This window comes from Anser brachyrhynchus (genome assembly GCF_964034855.1).
Source record: "Anser brachyrhynchus genome assembly, chromosome: 4".
Classification (NCBI taxonomy): domain Eukaryota; kingdom Metazoa; phylum Chordata; class Aves; order Anseriformes; family Anatidae; genus Anser; species Anser brachyrhynchus.
Genome location: NC_137698.1, coordinates 39,265,768 through 39,288,141, shown reverse-complemented (window position 1 = coordinate 39,288,141; position 22,374 = coordinate 39,265,768). Strand labels below are relative to the sequence as shown.

The 22,374-nt window shown below is 38.0% G+C and overlaps 1 long non-coding RNA gene across 1 annotated transcript; it reads right to left on the bottom strand.

Annotated features, from left to right (window-relative positions):
- Positions 1 to 4,331: 4,331 nt before the first annotated feature.
- Positions 4,332 to 20,708, bottom strand: LOC308194507. Its single transcript, XR_013950617.1, has 4 exons — positions 20,557 to 20,708; positions 20,364 to 20,451; positions 6,731 to 6,765; positions 4,332 to 5,064 (listed from the first exon to the last, which is right to left on the bottom strand). It is a non-coding gene; the product is annotated as an uncharacterized lncRNA (long non-coding RNA).
- Positions 20,709 to 22,374: the final 1,666 nt, after the last annotated feature.

The window sequence follows — 22,374 nt, the reverse complement described above, 5'->3', positions numbered from 1 at the left end:
TCTCAACACTCAATCACATTAAATTCAGAAGCTGATCTTGCAGGGTTAGAGCTAGCCTGACTAAATCCAGCCTTTGTGATACCTCCCCCCACACACACCCCATAAGTGTCCTTTCTAGGCGCCTTCAGAGCAGTATAGCTATTCACAGCCTCTCGTTCTGAGAAAAAATATAAAATTTTAACTAGAAAGAATAGTTATGTATATATTTTTGGGTGAGTTTATTGTTTATTTCGTATTCCAAGAATACCCAGACAACATTGTTTTATGAACAATTTAATTCCAGATGCGATCTTTCTCCAATGAAAGTGAGACATTTCAGGTTTGCTAAAAAGAAAATAAGCAAGTCTATGTGACAGGAGAATATGTTCAGACTAGACTTTTCCAAATCAAGAAAAGGACTTCAAACTTGCTCATCCATTTCTTCACTGACTCTTCACAGTGATGAGAAACCTATAGAAACTTTTGACTGAAAGTGATAAGTGTTTTTGATGAGTTGTTCACTAGCAAACTCCAACATAAGACATTGGCAAAAGATCCCCAAGCTTTTCTACCAGCGGTGTAATACCTAGCCTAATTACATATAAAATTAGGATGCATCTCAACTATGAATCCTCTGACTTCATGTGTCAGACCCCTGCATTTTCACAAATCTGTTTCATTTTTCAATAAGGATTTCAGTTCTTTGGTTGCTTAGATTAGCAATTCATCCTCTCTGTAACTGTTCAAACGCACCACTCAGAAAAATACATCTTTTTATAAAGAACAATATAGGGCAAGGGTTCAACCTTTGATCCCAATTCCTGTTTGATTTTCCATTTCTATTCCCAGCTCTTTCTTACTAGATTGAAGTCTTATTTTTCTCTTCCAAGTTTATGCTGGCATTAAAGATTCACTTCAGACAAGAAGAGGTAGCTCTTAAATAAGATCCACATTCATACCCAGACCACAGAAAGTTTACTGTCCATAAATCAAATTGATATTTCTCCATAACTCCTCCAAAGCTACTCTGCTCTTTTCTAATCCAAAGAGGAACTGTCAGTCACATTTATAGGTTAATTTTCAGTTTATTACTTTGTTGACTAAGAGTCTTCCTTGCTAGATCTGACCTATACTTACCATTGTAAAACAATTAGAAGTGATGCCTCAAAGTATTTACTGCTGTGGGTTTATTAAAATTAAGTTTGGCTCAGAAAAAGAAGCAACCTGCCTAGCCAAAGATAACAAAGTCTTCAGTGAGGAAAGGAGTCCTCCCCGGCAAGAGAGAGCAACGGACTATATAGTCATGATTCTGCAACTTATGTTTATTGTTAAACAATAAAAATGTAAAAATTACTTATCAATATGGTTGCCCCTCCTCCCCTCTTATTAGATCCAGGAGGTAGACTGACATTCAGTGTAAAGTTTTGCTGTGACAATATTCAGGATTGTTTGCACTGGTCCCTACAAAGATAACAAGTCACAAACAGCATTGCCAGAGACACACCACATTATCATCAATGTGCCTTTGTTTTCTGCACCTCATCACTCAAAATAGCTCCAAAAAAGGCAGTGACATACTATTCTTTCCAATACTGAAACTGGTGAGAAAATAAGTTTATGAAAAACTCATTCAACTTAAGTCTCCTACATAAACTGTGATAAAAATAAGTAGGAGCAAAAGTTGAGAAGGATCCCTGAATGCTTTCAAAAATAGTTTTGAATAGATGTTATGACAATTTTGAAAAGCCTGGGACATTAGAAGATGGAGCCATGGTGCACTTCCAAACACTTGTGTATCACAAACAATTTAAAGAGTCTATTAAAGATAAGCGTTAAACAGAAACCTGTTTGTTTAGTTTCATAAACTTTTTTTTAAAGTGACAGCTTGAAGGGACAAAAAGCTCTTGAACCCACAGCAAGTTTCAAAAACTGCAATAAGAAAAGCCCATCTCTATCAAAGGAAAGATTGTTTGCCTGAAGCTATTTTTAAAAAATGAAGTTAGAGGATTTATAAAACACTACAAGTTGGTTAAATCTACCCAGGACACATTAGATGGAACTTCTGAGTTGCTTTTAACATGGTTAGCAATGATTACAGAGCAATTCTTTGCATTGCTTCGTGATTTCACTGAGATACATCATTTGGAAATACAATTGCCACCTCTGAAAGACTGCTTAGCAGGGATGTTGACAAATAGACATCTAAGGCATTATGTGGCTATTACTAATAGAAAAAGAGGGAGGTTTGCAGGGCTGAAAGCCAAACATGGTAGAAGAAAACCTGAACTACCATGCAAGATTGAAACTGATCAGTTCACAGATAGTAGACTCAGATGCATAAAAAAAATCTGAGTCCTTTTCTTTCCATCTAAAGGCAAACCCATAGCTTTGGACCCAAATGGTTTGGATCAGAGTTACTTCAATCTTAGAACTTTCATTTCACTTATATGTGGTCACATGTATGTGGTACAAGCAGACCCCTTAAGTAGTTTCTACTGCTTATACCAAACCCTATTGGCCCCGAAATACAGATGTACCCAACTGTTAATTCCACCAGCATACTATCCTTCAGGACAAAGTTAGGTTACTGGGAAAATAGTGTCTTAGGGATCTCTTCCACAGACAACATTCAAACATTTTCACTCATTTAATTCCTTTTGCCAGTACCAGAGAGCATGGGAAAACTGACTTGCAGTGGTAATATCTGCAGGGTTCAATCCCCTACACAAACTACTCAGAGTGCAGATTGAAATGGGGAGCATTCTACTGCTGAAATATGAGATTAAGGGACTGAAGAAGTTCTGCTATTAAAGATTTGCAGAAAGTGAGCTAACATGGTAGAATAGTTGAATCAGCTTCTCTAGAAATTGCCCACAAGCCTTACTCAGTGGGTACATTGCTCAAATTACATACATTTAAAACACTGAAATTTTTGTTCTGAATTTCATACTTATAAAACACCAGAAAGATGAATTCATTCTTTATTGTTCTCAAAACCAGTACGCCATAATAAATATGCAAATACTGAATAATGAATTAGAATTTAAACTGCAGACAAGCTGTTATATTTTAGGTAGTGTATTGATTGAATTCTCCATGCCTTTTTTTTAAGGCACCATTATCCTCCAGCAAAATGTTTGATTTATGATACAGATACAGTGGAAGTTCTAAGTTTTATCCCCAGATGTCTCATAAAAAAATAACAATAAAGCAAGCTTCTAACCAGGAATGACACCAAGTGTCAACATTCCCACAGTTTATACAAGAAAAGTGCTATCACATGGGCAGTGCTGTAGAGGCCCATGGTAAAACAAAGTGGATGGGTAATCCACCAGGGTGAAAAAGCCACTTAGAAATGCTATAATACCACCTTTTGGGGGGAACCTTATAGTCATTCACAAAGGCCATTTTTTCCAACCAAAATCAACTTGTCTTTTCCCCCTTTGATTTGACGTTGTCCACTAATGCACAGACTTCCTGATAAGAAATTTTAAGTCAACAATACATGTTCCATTACGACCTACATTTTTCAACTAGACAAGATTAAGGCCCAAGTCTATGCTTAAATCCTTTGTAAACTGCTATGATCTTTCTGCATATGGAGGGCCTTTGAGGTGAAGCAGTATGACTTGGGTTGTTAGAATTTACATAGTTAATTACCAGCTTGAACTTGCAGAACATTATAAAAGAGCTGACAAACTATTATTTTGTAACTTATGGTTAATAGCATAATACTTCTAAAAAGTCAATTGTTCACCAGCTAAGCAAACTGGCTTGGATACTCAAAAAATCTGGTTTATCTGGTCACAATGCACCAGTTCCAAGTAAGCAGAAGCTGTGCATGGGTAAGCAATTCTAGTAGACAGGATGCATGTAACTACTGCAAAACCCTCAGCGCATAAGTACATGATTCAGTCCATCTGCTATCCAAAGCACTTGGCTAGTAATCTTGGAGATGTCATAGCCTATACACAAGGAAAATGAGCTTCTCTTAACTTAGTATGGTTTTCTCATATTTATAGATTAACTTGGAGAAACATGCAGTCACCGCCATAACTCCTCAGGGAACACCATGCAGTCTGTAGTGCAGTTGTGTTAATGTTCAGGAAGATGTTATTTAAACATTGAAGAGCAAATCTATTAGATTGTCTGCTAACTTCACAGCAGAGAAATATCTAAATGCTTTCTATAGAGAGAGAGCTTAACTGAAGATTTTATTTGTATGCAAGTATCCCAAAATTTTACCTTCTAATGAATCTGACTTTTTTTTCCAGATACTGACGAGGAAAGACATAATATAGAAAGCTGACAAAAAAATCATAATCTAGCAGTGTCACATGAGACTTACAAAGTAGAATGTTGCCAAATTTTTATTTTGAAGCAATCGAGACCAAAGTGTTATAGCAATGTCATAAAACTCTATATTGACATTTCCAGGAAAAGTGTCTCAATCTCCCCCCCCCCCCAAAGGTATTTTTTGTTAATCTTCTATTACAGTGGAAATAACACAATGTTAAAATTAATTTCCCACTCCAAAATTGCTTTTCCACAGGATTTGATTTTATGGATAACTTGGAATTCTGTGATTTTACATTAAAAGGAAAGCACATGTTGCATCCCTTGCTAAACAGCTCCATTTTGCACTCAACCCTTAATCTTACAATTAAATTTAAACAATGCAGCTCAGTAACAACCAAAAAACTGGGAAAAAAGAGTCATACTAAATCGCTCAGGACAGTTGCTCCAGCGCAGATCTCTCCTGCCTGACAGGGTGGGGATCCCAGCACTCTCCTCACCAGAGACTGATGAGGACTCTCCAATTTGCAAATTCAGGGGAAGCCCTCTCAGCAGCTCCACAAAGCTCTTTGCTCTCCACCAGCACTTGAACTCTTCATTTTTAACCAGACCTTTCCCATTCTTCTGACTGTACTGGACTTCTGAGAAGACTGTGAAGAGTGCTGCTCACCGCACTCCAACTTACAAGGCCAGGCAGGAGAAGGACCTCAGCTGCTTGTGTGGAGGAGAAGACTTGTTTCTGGCCTTCAGCAGCTCATAGCATTGGTCAGCCCCAAACATCAAGCGACACTAAAAAGAGTGACATCATATGAAGGGTGATATTTGAAGGGCAAAAAAGCCACCCTGCTCTGAAGTCAAATCATCCAACACTTTCCTGTTGCCAGAGGACAAGTGTCCATCTTACTGTTTGACATTAGAAAACAAAAAAAACTAAAGCATTCTAATCTCAGAACAGCTGTGCAGTGTGAGTGAAAGGGAGGAGAGAACCACAAACCCATGGAGACTACTTCTCCCAGGCCACATTTCCACCACTCACACCAAAGATTTGAAGAGCAAGACTTTTAGGAAAAAGGAATGAAGTTCCATTTATCTTTTCCAGAGCCAAAACTTGACAGAACAGAGATCGAATAAGCCTCCCAAATCCAAGAAAAAACTATGGGCAAGCTTTTTGGACTGGATTAAGAGTCTGAACACATGGCTGTAGCAGAAAGCATCTGTGCCTCAGGCAGCCCAGCACACTCCAGGTGAACAAAGAGCAGAACAATTTATGCCTTCATACTTCAAGTGGTGCAAAACACATCCCCACTAATGCTACTTATTCTGGTCCTGGGGCTAGTGGCAGAGACTGCTGTTTCAGCTTTTTCTGACCTTTGGAGAAGCTTGTGCCACTTCGGGTTTCAAGGGTCATGCTTAACATATACAGAGGTTGATGTTGCACTCAACTACTGCAGCAATAGCTGCAGGTGTTAAGTAGCAGAGATTGGTCTACTATGACCAGATATTAGACAACCTATATTTAATCTAAGTTTACAGAGCCCAAACACAGTTTCATCAGTAACTGAACTAAGTTACCCATTTCCCTTCCCACTTTAAGACAAGTTATCAGAAAAAAACCTGTTAAAAGTCATAAAAAAAATCAGATTCTTTTATCCAGCTTGGAGCTGAGGTGCTCTCCTACCAGAACAAATCAGAAGGGATTTTAACAGGTCCTTTGAAAAGAGTGGGTCAAATGTAAATCTCCACCTGCTTGCATTACTACTTTTTAAAAGTGAACTATAATTAGGTTTCACTTCATCATCACCAAAAAAAGAGGATGTCATTAAACTGCTTCTCTCAAGAAGCCTTAGAACTATTCACTAGTTAATCGACCATTTCTACCTTCTTTCCCAAAGAGAAAATGGTGGTCATAACACATTTCTCTTCTGTCCTTGGCTACTGTGGAGAATTATTCAGGGCTTAAAAATACAAGTCAATGAAATACCAATTGAATGGTTTTTTAATGTTGAAATGTCATTCAAGAAAGAGCTTGTTCCAGGCTTTTTCAGAATAGAGAGATAGTTTCTTTACACTGCCTCACAGTTAAATCTATGAGTGAGCAACTTGAGGGGGCAAAAATTAAGGAATAAGAACTGCCCACACAGCACAGGAGGATGAGCAATTTAATTGCTACTTGCAGACACAAGCGTCTATCTCCTCTACTAAATACCATCTTTTATTGTAGAGGTAGTGAGCCACATCTATTCTTAAAGGACTTGTTTTGTGGTAGACAGATGCAGCTTTTAACTTTAAAGAGGAAGAAAGTAATAAATATTTCAAAATACCCACAGGTAGTTTGTGAATAGTAGTTAATGTCTGTTCAAACTACAGAGGATGCTTCAGAGGAAGAAGGCTGTAGGCAGTTTGCCCTTCACCACTTGCACAACTTTTACTCTAAACACAAGATGGCTTCACTTACCTTCCTGTAGTTACATCTGCCAGTATAATTCATGCCTAGAATACAGAAATGGTCCATCACCTCATTAAGTATTATGTGTTGAAGCTTCTGTCGTGAGCTATTTGAAATACAATTTCTCCTATTTTGCATTAAGATTTAGATCTGCAGATCTGATGACATATTAAAGATATCTGTATTAATAATACACAGGAACACGTCCAAACTAAGCCAAGCCAAAGTCTTTGACATATTCTAAATGGCATGCTCTTTCAAGTTTACCTTATACCCCCATCTAGCTTCCATGTGACTGCAATAATGCCAGTTAAACTTGGGTGAAACTTGAGTGGGAGGGAGAGCATTGCATTAAGCAGTCTTCAGAATAAGTTGGTTTACTTCATTTATATTTCTTGTAGAGGTGAGAAATAGTTTATTTTTATAGGGCCTGAAAACTTAAGACAGAAATGGCTGATATTCTGATCTTATCTTGTGACTCTGGGAATTGATGCCTGAAGACTGACAGCCCACCAAGCATAAGCAAGCACCTAATACAATTTATGTCAATTGGATTTGGTCACTTAAATATTTTGGGAATCTGAGTTACAGCAATGAGGCTTTAACCTGTCCTTGCTCAGGAGAGCAAGCAAGAAATATTACATACTTTTCCTGAAATATCACCAAGTTCTGAGAGCTAAATGAATCTCTGAAATGGAAGAGAACAGACTCAGACAAGTTACACTCAGGCAAGCTGGAATGCTTTCAGCAGCCCCTATAGTACAGTTGCACAAGGTAGTTTACAGTGCTGCCCTATAGTCCATGGACCTGTGTAACTAATGCTCAGGAGCCAAACTCAAGGCCAGGAAAGATACTAGGAAAATGGAGACTCTTAAAAGGACTATAACACCTCTGACTTCTGTAAACTTCACCCATAATGTAACCTACAATTCTGATGTGGTAAAGAAATTACCATCCAACCTGACCTTGAAGACTGGGCTTTCCTAATCTCTTACCTAACCATCCTGCTTTTGTAATAGTACACATAGCACAGAGAGGACCACTGATGTCAGAAGGCAGCGTGTTAAGAGCATACATGCAGATGGACAATGCAGATCTTACTGTTGCAGAATAGAAATAAACATTACTTTCCAAAACTTTTCCTTCTAGTACATTGGAGGTTATAGAAAAAAGACCAAAGTGTTTGTCACCTGCTTTTCATCATTTTACTGTGAAATGATAACATGACATTTTTCTAAAATTTCAAGCTGTGTACAATAGCTTCATAGAATTGCATGAGAAAATCTCCCTGAGGCTTTCTTCAGAATATTATATTTCTTTTATTACAACTGTGTTCATCCTAATTTTCAGAGCTTTGATTGTGAGAAAAAAAGAAGGGGGGGAGGGGGATGTGGGAGAAAAAGCAACTGAGTTCACTGCAGTCATAAAATACAGAAAATTTCACGTTGTTTTTAATCTAACAGCTTGCAGTGTAATTTTTGCTTCCACACTGACTACTCACCAAAATGACAGTAAGTGATGTTGACACAAGATAACAAGCCATGGCACAAAGCATCTAACAAAGCAAACCCCAGAAAGGATACAATAATGATAGCTTATCTTAATTCTGAGGTACTGGAGTAATTTGTGGATGGATCCTTTCACCAAGCCACTCTGACTTTTCTACCTCACTTCCATTCTCTTCCCTTTGATCTCTTTCACTCTGAACAAAATGAGATGCAGACTAAAGGGCTCAGTCAGCAGCTGAGCATATTATAAGCTTTAGACCTTAGCTCTGAATGGAGGGCTGCAGAGCATCCCAGATCTACCAGGGATCCCGTAAAGCAGTATGTTAGGCCAGGCTGTCTGCCCCCTCCAACCTTTCCACAGGAGTGATCAGCACTTACAGCACACCTCTATACACACTCTATGGGTTAGAGTACAAGGGCAAGGAAGGGTTCCTTTGCTGAATCCAAGCAATCACAGGAGCTGTGGGCATTTACTCATTCTACTGTTGATACCAATGACAACACCATAATGAGTTTGGTCTTTAAAATATAAATGTGGAAATGAGACAAGTCTTTCAAAGGGACCAACTTCAGCTCTTCAAAGGCATCTAAATCCTAATGAAGCCTCTGAGGCAGGACACAATTTTGATGAACTGGACCCATAGCCTCTGACTTCAGATGAAAGCTTACGTCTTTACATGAGCTTTCAGCCATGCAGACACCATAATGCTCAAAAAGCTACTATTCAGAGGAAAAAAATATTGACAAATTCAGAACTAGGATATTTTATTATTCTATTTCTCTCCTGATACTAGAGGGGAGAAAATCCTAATAGGTTCTGAAATACTGCACTTCTAATAGCATCTGTTACCACAAAGCACTGGAAAAATGCATTTAGCATATGCTTCTTCATGAACACTGCAACTGCTTTTGCACCACACAGCAATACAAAGTTAAGAGGAGACCCTTGGTTGTGGAACGCTTGCCCCCAGATGTAAGCAGCCCAGCCTTCAGAGTTTTAGAGTTACATAATCCTCTAAAGCCAAAAGACTACCAATAATTATTTAAATCAATAATATTTTTGCCTACCATTGTGTACCCACCTGAGCAAAAAACTCCCTATGACTGAAACTTGTTCCGTAGTGTAAATCAGGAGCTTCCAAAGAACCTAGCAATATTTGTTCCTCTAACACTGCCTTTGGAAGTTACCTGTTCAACCATAGATCTAGAAGAGCCAAGATTATATAATAGCTTGTGAAATCTGACAGATCGCAGAACAAACTTGGAGGGAAAGCTGCAATTTTTTCCTGACATGAAACAGCTGAGGGCATTAAAGGACATTAGTGGTGTTCCTGAGGACTCCCACAAGGACAGTGAACCCACACAGAAACATTGGTTCTATCTCCTGACAGTTAGAGAAGTATATTATATAAAAATTACAAGAATACAAACCTGATCAAAATCAAATCACCCCAACCCCCAAAAGCAAACCCAGCTCTAGTTACAGGCCTACAATAAAAATTAGCTGCACTCATATGCCAACAAAAGGGCTGAAAAACAGACTAAAACCAAGATGCGAGGTTTCCTCACCCCTGCACTGAGAGTTAGTCTAACACAATAATTAAATGATTTAGAGAATCACCAAGGCCAATTTGTACTACTCTCTCAGCAGATCAGAGAAATCGCACTCAAAGCAGCTTGCTAAGCATTAACATCTTTTAAAAGGCATTTAACAATCTGTTCCTTATACAACTCTTTAGCAGCCAAATTGCACCTATAAAGTTATAGCAGATAACTTGCTCTGGAATCAAAGCAAACATGAGTTGCATGTTTTTATTACTTGGAAGGTGGTTAGCATATTATAGCTCAATAACCACATATATAGTTTTCTTTCACTGCATTTTATGAACAATCCAGCAAAGTCTTTTTATACTGCATTATGAAGTTATTTTTAAATCTGATGCATTAGATATCAGGAAACTGGCATGCACAGAGTAACGAGCCTTGTATTGTCCTGTACACCTAGCCCTCCTACAGGTTTTTGAATATCTATCTTCTAAACTTGCTTTTAAATTCCAGGAGTTTCTGATTGATGTGGGTATCTTTTGACCATAACTTAGTGTTTTCCCCACCACTCACTTTTCCAGTTCTACATTGAAAGGGCAGGATGGGTTTTATACCAATATCATCCACCAACTGAAAGCACAAGCCCTTCTACCCCAGCATGACAGCTGGCCTAGAGAAGGCAGCAATGACCAGAGAAGCAGGGCTTAGGGCATCGCTGCCATTCAGTCCATGGTCAAGCACTTCCAGTAAGGCTTCTATGAAACTTCTAGCCTCGGGCGCAAAGATGTGATGTAGTTCTTGTTTAAAGTGAAATCTACCTGAAGGGAAATAGATTCCAATGCTTCCCAGAACCAACAGTTCTTAAAGTCAATCCTTCATCGATGCATAAAACACTTCAGCAACTTGTGCCTTAAAATGTTCATTTACATGTGGGCAGCCCTGAACTGCACATTTTCTTACTTTGTTCTCCATTACTAACACAACCTATAACTGGCTCCTTTTCTTTCATAAAGGGTCACTGGTAGCAGTGTGGATAGACTTTTTGCTTCATGACTAATCAAAAATCTATCCTGCCCTGCTACAGACAAAGTGCATTAAGGATAAAAGTCCTTCATCCTATGTGTATTTTCAAGAAAGTTTTTGGTTAACTTCCTGCTGAGTCCTGTATTGCAGTGGGAAACAAATTTTGTGTTTATGTGCAGATATATTTGTAGTTGTGCATGTCAGGGGCATGTGGATGGAGAAGAATCTCATAGTAAGTTGCCATTTTAAAAGCAAAGTGACCTTTGCATTATTGAAGCTTGTTGTCATACTTGTTCATCCAGCATAAATTATGAACTGCCATTTTTGGAACATCACATCACTGTTGGTCCCATACTAATTTGCAAGATAATCCCTGATGACCTTAAGGCATCAGACATGTTCTCCTAATGGGCTTTTTCCTTCCCCATCACTCAGTATGTGACAGCATATCCATTTCCACAAGTTAGGCAGAAAACAAATGGATGCATGGGTAGAAGCACAGGTACTATCTTTGTGGATGAATATAAAATATGCTATCTTTCTTGCATTTGTAACCAAGGTAGTCTTAGAGAGTAGGTAGGCATCAGCATCATCTTTTTTTCAGAATCAAAGCCCAAGCATTATATAAACCTGTGCAAGCAAGATACACTACATATTGTCCACTAAATCAAAGGGATACTCTAAAGCAAAAAAAAAAAAAAAACATTTCTACCCTTAAGCTGCATCTGTAAAAGGCTTACTGAATTAAAGAACATTTAGGATCACAAAACAGCTATGTTCAGCCTGTTCTTCTAGTTAGGTTGTTATACAGCCCTCCTCAGCATAGGAATACCAAGCCTGGCAGGTGGTCCAGGAAGTCATTGCACACAAGTATGTAGCTGACTTTGTAAGCCAATTCTGTCTAGGTCAAGTTAGTTTCATGGGGCTGTTGAGGACAAAAGAACTTTTAATAAGTGTACTTGGAAGAAAAGATGGAATATGATGAAAAGTCCTTTTTTTCCTTTTGCTAAACTGCTTTTCCTCTGAAAGATAATTTGCAGTTTTTCAGTCTTGACTTCCCAATTTAGACACGACTGGTCTAATATTAATTCATCTTAATAAGCAGCACTCATCTTATTAGATGATTAGATGTCTGTTGAATTACAACAGGAAGAGTCATTGTACTATTCATCTTATTAACAAGAAAGATTAAAATGGGTACAGCAGAAGCCAGAATTTCACTGTTTCTCCCTTGGTTCTGTGACAACTCATTACAGAAACTCACATGGGTCTTTTTTCCCCCCTTTCTTTGTAAAGTGTTCAGGGGAACAGGATATGGAGGTATACAACTTTGACACTAAGCTGAGTTATTTCTGCACTTCAGACCTCTGAGTTTCACATCTATGTTGGGAATCATGAAAGCAGAAGGGTAAATATCATTAGATATCTGGTTAGGCCCGTATCAGTCAGATGCATACAATATATGAATTTCAAAGTAAGCATTATTATGTGATTAGCAATTTTATTGCTATAGAAGGTATGAATTGCAATCCAACTTTCTGTAGCTTAGGGTATGCAATGCCTTCTAAGCCCATTTACTGCACACGGTAGAAATCTAGCATTAGCTAGCTTTACAATTTCATCCAAGTTGATATTGTTACTGGTGAGGATGAAAAATAGAAGCAAAATGAAAGATGCAATGAACATTAAAATGTAGCTGGACCCTAAGAAGAAAGAGATATACAGGAAGTCTACAAATCTGTTTGACAAACATCACTGACATTTTCCCAAAATTAAAATTTTACATTCAAAATATTTTTTAGATTTGTGTAAACTAGAATTAACGTTTGTCATCAGAACTTCAATGTTTATGACAAACTATTTGATTTACCAGCTGAACGTAGACACTAGGCTGCATGAGATAAGGATGTGCAAAAAAAGATTCAGATGCTTTGAAAGAAGTCAATGAAAAATGGAAGGAGACAACCACACTACACAAGAAAAAAAGTGTGTGGGGGGGAACCCATTCCTTCTCTCCCCTGGAAAAGAAAAAAGGCATTTGTCACGATGGCAGTCTGTGCACAAGAAGTGAACAGAAATCTTTCTTTCTCAGTAAGATTCTTCCCTTGGACTGGACACATGGGAAACATCTGCAGTCTGCTGGGACTCCCATTTCAGAATCCCTTTCCCCTACACTTCATATTTGAGGCAAGGAAGTCAAGGTTTAGTAAAAGACAGGAAAACAGAAAACACTGCTCACTCCCTGATCTGTCTATGCATCCCTGCTAATCACATCAGGGTGACTCATTTCTTCCTCTCACAGTAGCAAGCAGAGTTTTTAAAACATTATTTGACAGCACTGCTTTAAGCTCTACCACCTGTATGCAGTTTCATCACCTACAGGTCTGAGAAGCAGCATATATACAAAAATAGTCAGAGACTCGTTTTTCCTCTTGATTCAAAAAACAAAGATGTTGCTATAGAACATGTCACTGGCCTCTCGTTCTGCTGTTTGTACTACAATAATGGCTATCACATCCATATGAAAAAGCCCTAAAACAGGAGCTGAGAAAAACAGGACTTAAGTACAGCCACATACCTCAATACTGTTGTCACTCCCTGTCCCTAGGTAATGTCCTGATTCATGCAGATGCCAAGCACATACTCAAGAACATCCAGATTACAGCTTAACATTTAAATACTACAAAGGACCTTCAACTGGCATTTGAAAGTAATGCAGATGCCAGCCTATTGCTTTTAAGGTAAAATGATGTTGTCATATAATTATAGGTAATTCATCATTGAAATTCATAGCTACTATTCTAACATCTCCCAAATATTACTAGTTTTGATCCACCAAAAGATCCCTATCTTGATCCCCTCCCCAGAGGTTTAAAAAAAGCAAAGGCCATATACAGATTAATTAACACTGTTGTCTGAAAGCCTCTACTAAACTCAAGATAAGGTCCATTCAACAGACTGCAAGTACTTAAGTAAGCAACAGGTTGGTTTTAAATCAATACTCAGTTAAATATTTCCTGCAGTCTTAGTCATTAATTGTTCCACAGTGGAAAAACATCATTTTAACTGCTTGTAAGCTGGTAACAAAGACCTGTTCCCTTATTTTGTAATTGTTTCTCTTCCTGGGACTCACTTTTTCCTTGGTCTTGTCCAAACACATTTTAAAAAATTAAGAGATGATACAATAACATACATAAGGAGGTAAAAATTAGTCTTTTGACCATAAGAATGTATTAGGCCAGCTAACAGCAGGTAGAAAAGTGTCTGAGAAAGTGATAACTTTAAATAAAAAATGTTACAAAAGGTTTTTGTTCCTTGTCTGGGAAAGAACCTATTCTCCAAATTTAGGAAGAAAGTTTTCATAACCAGATTTTCAGAATGTTTAAGCTTTTTATATACAGTTCATTACTATACTTGTAACATTAACATCAAAATATTGCAAATAGAGTAATGAACATATACCATCAGCCAGAAAGTAAATGTTTTGTATCCAAGTCATCAATACCCAAATATGATCAGGAAAGAAATCACTTGCCATACTCCTACAACTCTCAGAGCAGGAAGAAGTTATTACACAGTACTGGACTTTCTACACATCTTATGAAAAGCATTAAAACATCTGCTCCGCCTAAAATGAAAGGACTCATTTTTCATTTAGAAACACCATGAACTACCTATGTCATAACATCACCTGTACAAACCTCTGCCATTACTTCATTTCTGCAGAAATCTCACATGGAGGCTTTAATTTCCTCTTCCCAGAGTGGTGAAACACTCTCCCCTCTATTGCTTTCTACATTCCAGCATGCTACCCACCCCCCAGAGACCCATGAGAGAAACTATTACATCAACTCCACTTTCAAATATTCCTCCAATAGCGCCCCTCATTTGTTGAGATTAGTTTGTTCTCACTTTGTGAAGCCCAAGTAGTCTTGTATGCAAGGACACCAGCCTCTGTATTTAATCCCTGTCATTCCTCTCTCCAAATCTAAGTTCATAGCATTCTGCAGCCATTATTTAGAATAACCTTTCCACAGCTCTTCTCTTAATTACATCAATAAAGAATTTGCATACTTTTAAAAATACACTATTGCTGTTTCTTCTCTCAGGTAGTCCATAAAACGTACAATTAAACTTTAATGATTCTTCATTACAAAGAAGAGTAACCACAATAACAGAGTGCAATGTTATTTAAATAGTTATTAAAAGTAGTGAAAAGTGACAAAACTATTCCATGCAACAAATTAAGGTCCCTAATCTGATGATCACAACTAAGACTTCAACAGAAAGGATGTGATTCATTCTCAGTCTCAAAGAAGAAAAATCTCAAAATATAGCCTATCCTATTTTATCACTTAATAAACTAGTCTTGTCACACTGCTGCAGACATAAGCTGAGGCACATGTAAAATTCTGCAGGAGTACACAAATCAAGCTTCAAGCACTCCTAATTAAGGCATCAGAAGACTTACTTGCAGCTGACATCCTTAAAAAATACTGAAATTCTGCACATCTACAAAATACTCCTGCATTAGTAACCACCAAGTAATTTGCATATAACCATTTGATGAGATATCATTGAGAGTGATCTCAGTGGGAGGAGCTAACAACTTTTCCAAGACCAACCTGACGTAGTTTACTATTCATGGTGTGGGTGCACTATTTTTAGCTGCTACTACCTACTTCTGTCCTAACACACACCCCATCACCACAATCACATCCAAGTTAAGAGAAGGGAAATTAATTCTACAAATCTTACCTTTGGGCAGCTTTGAAAATACTTACAAAGAATAGAAACTCTATGGTGATGATTAAGCCATCAATGAATTGAAAGTTTGTTTTTAAATGATCATTATAAGAACGTCATGTGGTACACCTTTTAAATAACAGTGACAAGCTGATAACGACAGATAAGAATAAGATCTAACAAAAAGCACCAACATTTTGTTTTAAAATTAAGAAGTTTTTTTTACAGGTGCTTTGCCCTTTGATTTTTAAGGCTATTTCACAATTAATGAGAAATATAGTCATTTAAAAATTTTCACCTACAGGGTTGTAAAAGAAATATAGTAAATTTGGGAGGATACTTCTGTATAAGTCAAATGCAAAGGAGAAAGAATACCTCGTGTTTAAACAAAAAAGTGGTTTTAGCAACAATGAGCTCTATTAAGTAAATGTGTTTTTTGTATAAAGTTTAAATGCATAGTCATTGTAACTAGACCTCTCAAACCAAAAAGCAGATACAACATCAGCAACAAAAGTTTGCCATCAACAGTTCAAGCTCATCCTTGAGAAAGCAGACAGATGACATGACACATACACAGATCTCTTCAGGACAGATGCTTCTTTACTCTAGAAGACTATGGGCACTTTATTCCCCAGAAAAACTGGGTGTACACATGAAGAATAAGTGACCTCAAGGCTGTGAGGGAGAAGACTGGGAAGATAGTTACTCATAGCATTTCCTTGGTTTTGTAGGACTAGAACAGTATTTCAGGAGTAAGTCCTTTGCCTGTACCGCTTCGAACACTAAGGAGCAAAGAGCCCACAGCAAAGCAGTCACAGTCACAATAACAGGAATCAGAAGGAACAGCACCCAGGTAGTGCAGAAACACCGGCTTGCCAGAGAAGCTGGCTTCAATCTTCAGGAACAGCCCAACTCATATGTTCCAAACCAACAGATCCATCCTATCACTCCAGGCATCTCCCAGCCAGCACCACCTGGTTGTACAGGAACCAGAAGAGAGAACACTCAGAGGCTCCCCCACAGTGCTTTACAGCTTCCTGAATCTTTCAGGCACAATAACCTGAGAGAACACACATTCTTTCAAGTAATTCCAAATCTTTCCAGCTGGAAAGGATGCCTTGCAGAGCCATAAGACAGCTTAGTTCCCCTTCACAGCTCCGTACCCTGATACCACAACAGTGCAATTTCCTGGAGAAGTCTTATACTTAACTTCTCCATCATTAGCCTGATCATAATAATTACCTGTAAAGTTAAAGTCTCAACATCCTAGAACATTACATGCCTTGCCTTTTTTTTTTGTAACTTCAGCAGTATCTAAAAACGATGTCCTACTGAGCTGACAGTTAAAGTAGTATTTGACCTCAAAGCACTTTTTAATATTGTTATTAATATATCCAACATACTTGTTTGTCCTTACTTTTTTCCAATCAGTTTTCATTCTGCAGTTCCATCAGTACAGTACCCTGTAATTTTTTATCCTGCATTTGATAAGTTAACTGGAATGTAAAAAGTTAACAGAAATACCATTTGTCATGCCAGTTCTCATTCATCTGTTCATTTTCAGTCCCTTAATTTGTAAGCCTGAGGTAGAATTCATTCAAGCAAGAATTTACATCTTTTAATAACTGATTAAATAGAAAAGAGAAGAAATCCACACAGACCTAAGGTTAATTTTATTTAAAAAGTCAAGCTTCATATAGCCAACTAGTTATGCCTGGGGTTAAATTCTAGAGTCATTTAAATCCCCCCAGTACCTCCCTAAAAAAAGAGTGGAAAGTCAAAAAACTTCATCAGTTAGGTGCTGCCACCTGCCAGTTCTAATCAGGAAGCCAGCAATAAAATTGTCAAGAAGGTAGTGCTTTCATGTCTCAAACAGAGAAGTATCTCTAGGATACTCAGGACACTCTTAATCTAGACTCATTCTTTTCCTTCATCTATTAGTAGCAGCCTTCATCATTTTTCTTGTGGAAACATTCACTGAACAACAATTGAAAGCAGCTGCCTCCTGTATGAATTATTCACAAAACATAGTGGTTAATAGGTTTGTTTTTTTTTTTTTTGCATATTTGGCAGATAGCACTGATATTTGTGCTGATAGTAGGAGTCAAGCTAGTATACCCTTATCCTTTCATGATCAAGTAGTTCTCTCTTGGTTGCTTAAGATAAATCAAAACGTTTACAAAAATACTTCAGGTTCAAATGTCAGAAATGTGTAAATAAAATTTGTTTTCCTCACAGATCCTCAAAATCCATTAAAAAGGGTTATCAACAAAATTCTAGTATCAAAACCATGTTTATAAATAACATTCTACGCTATGTGTTTAGACTATTGTTGAAATAAGTTTGAGATAGATACCTGGCTATCCTACTGAAGCACTGAGAAGAATGATCCAGTCACTGTATTTCAATGAACTTAAAGGAACACTTCTGACAGTAAAGCAACACTCGGTCTAATTGCATAGAGGGAAAAGCTGAGCACTTCAGCAGCTTTTTGTTTGCTTTTGTTTTTACAAGAATACAAAATAACTTTAAAATCCTGAAATTAGAGAAAATGTTTTCTTTATTTCAGTCTAAACAGGCATCTTCATTTTTCACTGTCAAAACACGTCTCTTCAGTGTGACTTGCCACAGAAGACTTCACATCAGTACTTTCCACATTTCTCTGATGCAGCACAGCCTCACAGGAGCAGTGGTTTGGAAGCCCTGCTCTTTGAAGTGAGCCAGGCTCTTTGCTTACACCACATCTCCCACAAAGCATTTTCTATTACACAAGCCTCCACGATGCAACAGTCTTGCTCCAAGGCCACAGCTAGCATTATGAAAAAACACTGCAATAAATGATACAGCTTGGATGAGGAGGACCTCATACTAGGTCTCTCTTAACATGCACCCTATTTGGGCACCAAAGAGTACAGTTTACTGTAGAGTACAGTTTAACTCATCTTCCCCAGGAAGAAAAAAATCATTCCAATCAAAAAAATCCAATCAAGTTTATTTTTAATGTAAACATACCTTTGGCTGAAAAGATATCTGACATAGTGTCACCTATACTTTTAGTTGCAGTAATCTGTCAGGATAAATGCATCTACAGTTTGGATACCATAGCCACATTTTAAAGACTCTCTTCTTATAAAAGTGTTATACAAGTGAAAACTTTTCATCACAAATAGTTTTCCCTGTGTTAATACCAGGAGGAAAAAAAAAACACTGACTAAAACTGTATGCCTCACACATGGCCCAAGTTTTGCCTAAAAGACAACAGAGATAACAATAAATACTGTAGAAGCCAAGGCAAAAGAAATTCTAGATTATCAGTCCTAGCCCCATTGGCTTTTTCCGGCCTTGCACAGCAAAAACGTTTCTCTTACTATAAAGCTTTTTGGATATCTGTTGGTGCTATATTAACTCCTACTAGTCTCCTAGATCCCTTATAACAACTTTAGCAGTGAGCTTTCACCATCTACTACCCCTTCCAACAACTTGACCACATGAAATTAAATATCTGTGCTTCCTGAGAAGCCAGATAATCATTTCAGTCTTCGTTACCTACCAACTGCTTGCAAAGTACACCCCTTCCCACCTTCCACACAACTGATTCTACTTAGTAGTGAATCCTTAATGGGTGAACCCTAAATGGTTTGCCTTGCAGGACCAGTTCGCTACACACTGGGACAAGAGTCTCATGTCACCAATAGGGTGCACGTACTATCATCATTGCAGATGTACTGCAATGACTTTTATTGCCAACACCAAAGCATGAGTTTTCCCAAGAGATCCTTTAGCACAACACAACTGCCCAGCTCATTCAACTCCTGTCTACAGCAAGAAATTGCCAGTTCTGCTCTGCAACATAGATAAATTACTTCAGTTTGTGGCACATTTGTCTCATGGAAGTAACTGAAGTAAAGTGTTCCCTGACACTCTCCCTCTGATCAGGACCCTGGTTTAATAGCATTTTACAGCTAGTTTTGATAGATAAAGAAATACAAGAATGAAGAAACAGATCTCAGTGGCAGGTGTCTAAAGAACACAGGAGTATATCTGTATTTTTTGCAATGCATTTTACTAAGTTAGAACAAAAGGACAACAAGCAGAGTTAGAACAGGTTCACCATCAATACCAAGAAGAACGGCGCAGGAAATCTGGGCAGAAAGTGGAGTTCGAGGTTTAAAAATCATCGATGTTCACAAATACTGTAGGGATTTCTAACTAAATAGCTATTCGACCAATTATCGCTAACTTCAAAATGACCAATTATCACTTCAGCTTCAAAAGCCACAACATGTTCATAGCACATGCATTTATACAACACATTATCATTGAGATAAACTTGCCAGGGAGAAATATCTCCGGCAGCTTTCAGGATAGTCCCACAATGGAGAGCAATCATACCATGTTAATACAGACTGTATCTATGAAGCACAACCAGAACAGTGCTCCAGATTTGATCTAAAGAAGCTAAGCAACTCATAGAGGTCAACATTCTGGTCATCTCATTGACAGGACTTATGTTTCCCTCAGAGCAGAGGACACTTCTTTATTCTGAATACCTCAAAGCCTACCACCATTATCAGCTTTAACTCTACACACTGTAGAAGAAGTTGACTAGATGAAACAAAGGTCATAATCACATCCCAACCTCAGACAAATTAATAGAGGTAGACAAATGCTAAGTTATACAACACCCTAAGGCAGTTGAAATCACTGAGAATACTCACTTTAAAAACCCACTCAAATTTGGTACAAATTTGAGCCCTAAGACATCACTAGCGACTATGTTTCTAAACTATAGTTGAACAAGACTTTTTGGCTGCACTTACTTTCTCTGCTGAACAGTGGCTAGCCTCAGATTGATATCTTCCCTGGTGACCATCCAGGAACTTGAGAACTTCTTCCCAAAAGCGCTTCCTTAACAGAGTGAACATTACAACAAACATAATAAACAATTTAATGATTTCCCACTGTACCTCCTACTTACAATACTGGTGAAATCCATGCCATAATAGTACTCACCTTCTCTCACCATCATCATCTTGCCACATAGCCTGTAAAGGGGGGAAGCCACTGAAGTGCAGCATTACTTCTTTCTGGAACAGAAACAATACCTGAGTGAACAGGTGTCCTCTGAAGCTTTATAAGCTCCTCCTGTGGATTTAACCCCAGCCATGAACCATCAACCCAGTTTACTGATCATTTTACCTAGCCAATTCAAAAGCAGAGACTATTTACTCATTTAATTATTTAAAACTATACAGGTGCACTGTGTCAGTGGACTTAGTCCTTGCTTCAGTGAGGGATGGGAGAGAATAATTAGCCCCCAGCTGACCAGCAGAATCCATCAATTCTGCTGAAGACCACACAGGAATCACTTGTTCAGTTTGGTTATGTCGGGAATATTACTGCTGACAGAAACCTTCTCATGAAATGTAAGAAAGAGAGACAGTAGAAAGAGAGAGAGAGAGAAATTACCAGGTGCCATCTGAACTTCTGGGGTCATCTGCATACCTACTTTCCAAATAGTGAAATTCAACCATCTTAAAACACAAACCCACTAATTCCAGTCCTCTATATCACTGCTCATCCTCATACCTCCATCAAGTTCCGGTCAAAAAAACTTACAGGAACATGGAGTTTAGCCTGCAGCTTGTCCTGAGGGGACACACAGGGGAACTGACCTCCTAGACTGTCTTTCTTGTCATTACCCCTTAAAGCTCACAAGTTTCAGAACATATTAGCTCCCTCTGGAGTGACAGACAAGCTCTGCCAGGCTGTTGACACTTTGATGTTGCCTGCAAACACCCCAGGTTCTGGCTGTCAGTGGTTATTTGTTAGAGCTGTCAGTCATCCCACAGTTGTTTGGATGGTGTACTCTGTTTGGATGCTCTTCTAAGCAACCTTTCACCTGTACATTCACATTTACTCTTTAAGAAGAACAGTGGCATCTGCTCCTCACAAAAAGAAAGTGTGGAGTGGGTGATGCTGTAAATGCTCATCAATTTTTTTCTTCACTGATTGTTAAACCAAATTTTCTTGAAAGACAGTTTAAAGTTAACAGGAACAAGAATAACTCTTAAAATCATGGGGATAAAACCAGTTTGGAAATTCCACCTTTTCCTTCATTGCTTCAAAGTTCATTTATTTCACATTTACATAGAGAATCAAATTAGGGAAGTTATTTCTAATGGAAACATTTTACCTGTTCTTATACCTTCTGCTAACTAATGTAACTAAAATTGAGAAAAAAGATGAGGAAAAAAAGTATGGTTCCTCTCCTCATGCATGTACTCTGCATTTTTAAAATGTTTGTACTAAGTCCTTCAAGTTTTAGCTTTTTCACTACTGATGATTTTTTATATATTTGAATTTCAAGTTACATGTATAAGGACACGCTATGGCCACAACCTGTGAGGGTCACCAGACCCACAGATGTACAAATTTCACAACCGTGGGTGTGTAAGAATCTATAATGCACAAGGACACAAAGACCTAGCTTCCATGATTTCCTTTGTTACAGATTACTACTAGCAAAACAAATATATATTTACAAGTACCACAACATTACCACTAGGAAAGCAACTATATATTAGAAGAGTAAAGCAAGCATATATCACAAGTTACTACAGAATTCTAACTAGTGAAGCAAGTACATATTTATGACCATTTACCTGTTTGCACACCCTTACATATATAACTTATTTGAGGTGTTACTAGTATGACACCCATTTTTTGCGTAGATGCATAAGTGGGCATAGGACTTCAGTTCCTAGAACTCTTGTTTTCCTGCTGACTCCTGTTTTCCTTGGAGGTCAATTCATTACCACATACTCTTTG